General features: G+C 31.1%; 1 long non-coding RNA gene across 1 annotated transcript; it reads left to right on the forward strand.

Annotated features, from left to right (window-relative positions):
- The first annotated feature begins 1,079 nt into the window (after positions 1 to 1,079).
- On the forward strand, positions 1,080 to 6,215 carry LOC143225748 (uncharacterized). Its single transcript, XR_013014054.1, has 4 exons — positions 1,080 to 1,396; positions 4,847 to 5,086; positions 5,477 to 5,647; positions 5,963 to 6,215. It is a non-coding gene; the product is annotated as an uncharacterized LOC143225748 (long non-coding RNA).
- The last annotated feature ends 2,067 nt before the right edge of the window (positions 6,216 to 8,282 follow it).

An 8,282-nucleotide genomic window follows, 5' to 3' on the forward strand; every position in this document is an offset into this window, starting at 1 on the left:
TGTTTGTGTGTGATTCTTGTTCTTTGTGTTTTTATGTCCGTGTGTTTGGTGCAACATCGAAAGTGTAATGTATAGTAGTATCATCGGACTTTTTAATTAAATATTGTTGTTGTTTTGAATTAAGCATAAAGCTGCACAATGGGTTATCTGTGCTCTGCCCATCACGGGCTTCGAAACCCGGTTTTTAGCGTTGTAAGTCCGCAGACATATCGCTGAGCCACTGGGGGGCTTAATTAAATCTACCTTATTATTGTGTAAATTCCTTTGATTTTCATCCCAGTTCGCATCCTCAGCCTCGATGGAAATCAGTTGCTTAGAATTAACATTTTTCTTGTTTCGTCATTTAAATATATATATGTGATACATTTCAACTGATCATACAAAAGTTAGTTATTTCTTTTGTAAGCGTACATTCTAACGCATTTTAAACTAAAGTATCTGTATTAAAGGTTTCACCACGTACAGTAGACTTACTTTTTTTACCTCCTGGAGCTAGTTTCACTATAAGTAAGAAACACGAAAATAATTTTCGTTTTCATCATTTTCCAAGAATGAGTGGTGACACTGGTCGGGTTGGTCCAAACACGCGCACTGGTGCGTTTACATTTTATGGCAGTTTAGTTTCGTTTTCTTTGCTGCTTTCGATATTTTATGTGAAGTAGAACTTGGTGTATCTTTCTTCAAATAACCTAAAAATTGTGGAATCTTTCACGATTTTATATGCCACTGTTTTTGTGTTTGTTTTTATACATAAAAATCAAACGCTTTGTAATTTTAAGACTTTGCTACCCAAGCCTGCAATAGTTTTATTGCCTTCAAGTTTTTACATCTTTAACAGTAATATATTTACGTAGAATTCGAAAATTATATTTATATTTTTTAACACGTATAGATTTTTCACAAAATATAAAAAAGAAATATCACAACTCGTAATTTTGAGACTAGAAGACGTGAATTTTACAAAAAAGACAGGATGTATATTCGTATTCAGTGTGCTTTCCGTTTCCTTCAGTTAAAGGGAGATACTGGACAATCGAAAACTTCTGTCCACGACCAGCGTCTGGTTTCTGTGCTGCCTGGAATTTTTCTTGAAGTTTGTACTTGGGAATAAAGTAACTCAGTTTCTTTTTTGAAACAACCTTGGAGAAAAGAGCTACAAAAACATCATAAGCAGCGTTCTCAAAATACGTCATTTGGACATCCATTGGTTTGAATTCAATACGACAGAATGCTGAGATGTGATACTCAGGGGATCTTAGCTTGTACACGGAAAAGAGTGAGAGAATTACTTATTCCAGTTTCATATTCTTCCAGTTGTCCCCCGCTTACCATTATTGGAGACCTCAAAAGAGCACACGCCACTTGAAGAGCAATCTCAGAATCTATTCTTCTCGAAGTAAGTATTTCATAATATTGTTCGCCGTGTACAGTGGGTAAATCATTTAAATGTACTTCACCTATTGAGAAATTTGATTCCAAACAAGAGTGGGTAGGAATTTTATAACACTGTGTAACACAGATTTTGATCTTGGATAATATGTGTTATTTCTTAATTGCTTATGTTGTAAAAGTACAGAAAATGGCCATTATTTCCTTCAAGCTTTGCTTTTGTAACTTGGATAAGGAAATTTAGAAATTATCCTATTTTATGGATGAGATATCAATGAAGAATCGCCCCTCGTTCGGTTTACACGCAATTCCAATTGCCTCCCACAAACCGAATACATTATGGCAGAAGCACAACCCACCTTGACGAGTGAAGAAGCTTGAAAAAGGTCGGTTACGTTTCCTCTGACTTGCGACTTGCACAGTTTCATCTAAAAAATCCCACTCCTTGAGTCTAGATGTGAAAAGCTCGGCAATCGTTTTTGTTATACCGAGATCTCTGATCAAGTAACTGAGGTCTCTTTGGTTGGGGTGGTTTCTCTTACCAGCTGCACCCCTGAAATTGTAACCTGGATCTTCAGCGTCTACCTTCTCTTCTGATTTGTTTCTCTCTTCTGAGAATGGCTGCTTTTACTCTGGCGGAGTGGGTACAGGGAGCTCAGGTCAGTGTGACACTGGATCGATGGATAATGGAAGATCCGGATACATGATAGCAAATGCATTCTTACCAACCCGACGTTTGGAAAGGCCCACCATGCAGAAGAAGCAATTGCTTAAGTAATTAGTGGGTTCACGCCAAATTCTTGGAATAACGAACTTAATGGCTCACTACCATCCTGCAAAAGAGCAAAATAAAATTTTTATTATGAAGAATAAATCTAGTTCATCCATAACCAATGTGTAAAAGGTTCATGCAAAATGTTTTATATGTGATAGTTTTCTATACTCTTGGAAATTTAAAAAAAATTGAAAGAATGCGTCTGGTGAATGCTTGCAGCTTCTTGATGCCATCTCTGATGAAATCAGACAGGTGTATGTGTTCACTTAGGCAGCTAGAACTAAATTGAAGTGGTAAATAAATGGTGAGCTTCTGTAACTATATTACTATGCAAAATTCGAGAAAATTCCAAAGGATTCATAACATTTTTTGTAAGTTCTTCAACATTCTAGAAAATTCTTGAAAATTATTTTAGTCCGAAAAAATTTTCTTTCAATTACTCAGCATTGAATCTACCTGGAATATTCAGGAAAATGGGTAATTTTGCAAAATTCTTCACCCAGGTCACAAAAACTAAATTTGAAGATAAAATAGTTCTTTTCCATTTACTGTAGTCACAAGCAATTTGGAAATAACACTTTTTGCAGAGGAAGAATAAAAAGTAAAAATGTTGTTACATAGTGTAATCTGATGTTTTGGAATGGATTATTTCTCTTCCTGTTCGTTTATGAAAAGCTTCAGCCATTGCTTGCCATCGACAATCATGGCCTGTGAGGTAACTTCTTTTTACTGGAGAAGATGTACAATCAATTGGTCGTGTATAAACTTGAAATCTTCCAAACAGAAAATATACACTGGGGGATTCTTACAGATTAATTCATCTGGAACAAATAGTGACATAGTGATACGTGAATTTGAAGGACGCGTATAAACCGGTTTAGTTAATATCTGAATAACCAGTCATGAAAACATCTCCATACGGTTATTTTGGGCAGCTTTCTAACATCGACTTAAGACATTCTTCTGCCCACAAGCCAGAAAGAGATTTACCATATTCCTTCCAGTATTTTAAGGTCTACGTGACACGTAAGCTTAGTCTCGCTGTTTTGGCTTCGTGATTCAACTTTATTACATGCCCTTCAATCTCATCTCCCCACTTGAATGGATCATTTCTGTTCTTATTTTGGTTATAAATATAAGTAAACTGTTAACAAGCTAATGTCTTTAGTTTAAAAGTATGATTTAAACATTCTTGCCAGGACTGAAAATGGTGATTTTCTAGAAATCTCATGGTACAAAATGAGTCCAGGACTTGTACCCTTGTATAAGAAAAGTATGAGAGATAAGTAGTGCAATATGAGAAAGACACGTTTCCTTATCGTTGCTTTGAGCCAGTAATAGTAGGTTTTGTCACTGATATTTTTGTTAGTGTTTACGTTAGATACAAATCTGCGATGGACGAATATACGCAGTCTTTCGAGTAAATATAACTAAATATGGCTTAAATACCATATGGGTACGTATGCGAGACACTTATATATTTCTAAGAGAAAAAAATCAGTACCTTTTTGGTGATTATAGTTTAATCCATTAAAACAACAATTGAAGAAAAACATGACAAATGAACCTGAAGAAGCGTTTGCGATATTTGAAAAAAAAAAATTCTCAAGAAGAACAAATGAAAAGAGATACTCATTCCTGTATGATTTTCTAAATAGTATGTTTTTCAAACTGATAAACGTTTAATTTATTTAATTAGTTGTAACCGCATCAGTTTTATTCCACAATATCGAATGATATCCAGTTGGAATAAATATTGCAAGTAAAACATTGAGCTAAGACGTTTAGAGTATCACAAGCATACACCAGCCAGAATTATTTATACTGCTAGAAACCAGGTATAGACACCAGTTGTGGATAAAGTACAGTTAGTCCTGAGTGTAGCTTTGTACTAAAAACTAAGAACAATAATATATGTAACAAAAATATATATAATTAAGAGAAAGTGAAGACACATACAACAGTATTGTTCTTGTGTTTTTGAAACACATGTCTATTATTGTCATGAATAATAAACACCTTTTACATGTATAGTAAATAAAAAATCAACAGTGCAAGAAATCAACAATAAGAAGAAAATAAAATCAAGAATAATTACTTATCTTGTTATCATAAATATAAAAACTACAAAATATACAAAGCACATTAAAAATGTCTACATAACTGTGCTTTTAAATATAAGGACATGTTATATATTAAGCTAAAAATTAAAGGCCATAATGATATGAGAAACACTTCAGTTCTGAAATGAAGACAATTATTACTGTAATATACGTTGCAATTAAATTTGATAATAAAGTAGCTAATCATAGTTTATTATATTTGTAATTAAAAGATTAAAATTATAAGCTTTTATATTTTATATTCTTAACAAAAATAGAAAGGAATGAGAAAAGAGAATAATTTTTGGTTCAGCTGAAATTTTGTCTGTATATGTTTTTTTGTATTTATTTGGAAGCACGTCCTGGTGCATCCTTTAGTTAAAGTATTTTTTTTTCTCTTAGATTCAGGATTGCAGCGAAGTAAACAAGAAAATATTAAAATAATATACACATAAATCTTCACAATTGAAAAAACTGCTTGTGTACTGATACAATAAACAATATTTTAAAGGCTTACGAACATAACGTTGCATGTGTATCTCGCATTTCATTAGCAATAAACAGTCATCATCTATTTCAGTTTACGTTTACATATTGTCATTATGGCTACACGTGATCCAGGAAAGTTAGCAAATTAACATTCGAATTGAAAATATGACCAATTGGCAGAATGTTGGAAGTCCTTAAGACCCATTGAATTCCGCCCTTCTCAACCTTTTCATCAGTAGCTGTTTTCAAAACTTCTTCTAAATACGAAAGTAAGGACTTCACGTAAGAAACAGAAATCTTATTTCACGAAAGCAAAGAAAATGACGAGAAGGTTAGTTATTCTTTGTTTGTCGTAATGTTATACCACAAAATATTTTACGTAACATTATCCTGCACACGTTTCGTTGTGGCAAATTAGATGTTTAGTTTGAGAAAAAGAAAAAGAAATTGTTATCTTAATTAATGATAATATTTAGATTGTTGGAAAAATTTATTTACCGAAATTCATTACAAAAACTACAAACTATTGATCATAGTGTCAGTGATTTTTAATGAAACATAATTAATGAAAACATATTTTATCATATCCCAAAATATTGCACTGAATCCGTTTGAATTTGGGTTTACATTTATCATTGCAGTAGCTGTAATTTACCTCTGACTTTTGATTATGTTATGATATAATGAAATGTTTAGTCATTTACCTTTTTTTTTTGAACAGTTTAAATAATATTAGTTGTGGTTCTTGTCGTCTGTTTGTTCTTGGGCTGTTTCATCCTTCCTGCAGCTGAAGGCCTGATAGAAAGACAACGCTCCCGCTGCAGACATAATGTACATGGTGGAGATTTTGGATGTTATAGACCACATGGTCAGCTCAGAAGTAAAGATGGAGGTTAAAGAACTACATATTATCGGATTTCTATGTCCTTTTTTCTTTATTTCAAGAACGTTATTTAAAACATTGTGTAGAATTGTAGTTACGAGCCAGTCATGTCACATAATATTAATAGTATATTGAAAACTGTTTTACTATGATAAAGTTATACACTATTGAGAAACACAAAATTATTTTTTTCATTCTGTAAAGAAACAAGTTTAATGCAATGCTCTTTACTGTTTTTGTATTTTGAGAATTGGATACTTTCTATATTGTACCTTGAAAATTAGAATAGACTAAGTTATTTGTTATAATATTTTTCTTTAACAGGTAAACCGATGAAGACTTTTCCTGGTGACAAAACCTTTACTGATAATAATTTCAATTGATACAACTTGTTATCCTATATTACCCGTACTAATATGCAGTGTTTGTTGTTTTTGTGAAACATTCGTTAGAAATAAAACGTTTTGTATTCTGATATAATAATAATATATTGTACTCTAAATAGAGTCTCTTAACCCTATTTTGTAGCGGAGATTTGAACTCTGTAAGATAAAATTAAAAATAATTTCTAATATAAGTAATTCCACGTGACTGATTATTTACTCCTCTCAGAAATGTGTTATTACAATTTAATGAAAAGGACTCAAGACTGAAAAAACAACAATAGAAAATAACAGTCTAAAATCCCAGAAGTAAATTTTGTTCTTAGTAATCAATGAGGTCTTTACTTATCTTCTGAAACAATGAATTTATTATCGTGTTTTAAAACATTTAAATAACAATTGTGTATCTCGTACATTATTGAAGTTTTAAAAAATATATTAACAGAGAGTTTCATTATTATTTTGCTATAGATGAAGTAGGTCGTCTTTATGATAACATAAGAGTCCTTTGCAAGGTTTTGTTCGCTGTTGTTTATTTATTCTATACGAAGTTTCACAAGTATATTTATTGTTTGCGTATTTATTCTAATTGTAGTCTGATGTGTATTTGAGCTATGATGTAGTATTTGTCATTTTAATCTAGTACTTTTTGTTTTTTCTTCGAACTTTGATGAGAGACCTATTTCGAAAACTGACAGGAATTGATATTAGAAAAAGGTTGAGAAGCCACGTTTTGATAATGATGCATGCTGCCATCTAGTGTCTCGCATTAGTAGTGCAAGATTTTTGAGTTTCAGGTTTTCCTCGTTATCTGTCGCAAGAAGTGATTGTTGATAGGAAATATACAAACCAAACACTTTATACTTTTAAATATTTTAAACTCTTTTATAAAATGTATCAGTTGTACGTACTATTCTTTAGCTTTTATAAAAACGTTGTACAAATTTAAATTAACGATGTAAAGTTATTTAAATTAATAACGCAAGGATGACACTGGCACAAGTAAAATTTATTATAAGAAAGAGAGAGAAATCAATTATTTAATTAATCATCTGAGAAAAATCCCGAACATCATGTATAATAATGTTTAAAATTGTCGAAAAAGTCGATAAAATTTACAGCTAATAAAGATAATTGATTTACGTTTTGTTTCATTTCACAAGCTTTACCTTGGCGTTTGTTATACGCTGTTTAAAAGTAATTACATATATTTCCTAATATAAATAATGATTTTTAAAAGGCTTATAACAAGAATTTTTTACTCATTTAAAATTAGGCTGCAAGTGATTTTTCTTCTGAGTTGTAGATAAATATAATCCTTGTAAAAGATGTGAGTAGAACTTATGTTTCAGGAAATGTGGTAATTATAAGAAGACACAAATCTATATCTAAAGCTGTGTTAATCACTCTAATCTATAATATATATCTGTACATTTTTAGTTCTAATTTAAAAATAAACGTTGAAGTTGGAATGAAAGCAAACAAAACTTGAAGTCCGGACTGCTTGATTGTTATTTACTTTAAAATATTTGCTTGTTTGTTGTCTTAACGTAAAGCTATGTCTTAACGTCCATTATGAGGATTCAAGGCTCGGATTTTAAAGTTGTAAATTTAACTTTGGAATATTTTATGATAAATAATAATTCTAATGTTTTAGAATTATTGAAAGTACAATTCTTCCTCTAATATGTTGCTTAGGAGTGTAAAAGTTTTAAATTAGGAATATTTTTAACAAAGTGAACGTTTGAGTTTTGTACTCACAACATGTTATTTAGGTTACAAACGTATTGAAGATAAGTTGAGTGTTAAAATAATGCTTAATCCCTACTGGTGAGTTAACGAACCTCTATTTAATTTATTATCAAGTTTATGGAGAATAACTGAATGAATGTTGTTAGTGTAAAGTGAGGGATTAGAAACCAGATAGACAGCTACAATAGCTCGTGTTTCTAGAAATGTTAGTGGCTTGTTGCTTTTTGGAAGTATTTTAGCGATTTTTACTACGTTTCGTTTGGAATATTTGAAAATTATTCTTAATTGTAGGAAATAATATTTGAAAAATATAAACTTTAGTTATTAATTCCAGATTTTCATACTACTTTTGTCAAGGAATGTATATGCAGTTGTACGGTTACATTACTGATTGTACGAAAACCTATCTGAGCATTTTAACATATATAATATATGTTTAAATGAAATATGTTTTTATATAATTCATAAAATATGGAGTTAAATTTGTAGTAATCTAAAAACATTGTGTG

Source organism: Tachypleus tridentatus, chromosome 9 (assembly GCF_004210375.1).
Source record: "Tachypleus tridentatus isolate NWPU-2018 chromosome 9, ASM421037v1, whole genome shotgun sequence".
In the NCBI taxonomy this organism is placed as follows: domain Eukaryota; kingdom Metazoa; phylum Arthropoda; class Merostomata; order Xiphosura; family Limulidae; genus Tachypleus; species Tachypleus tridentatus.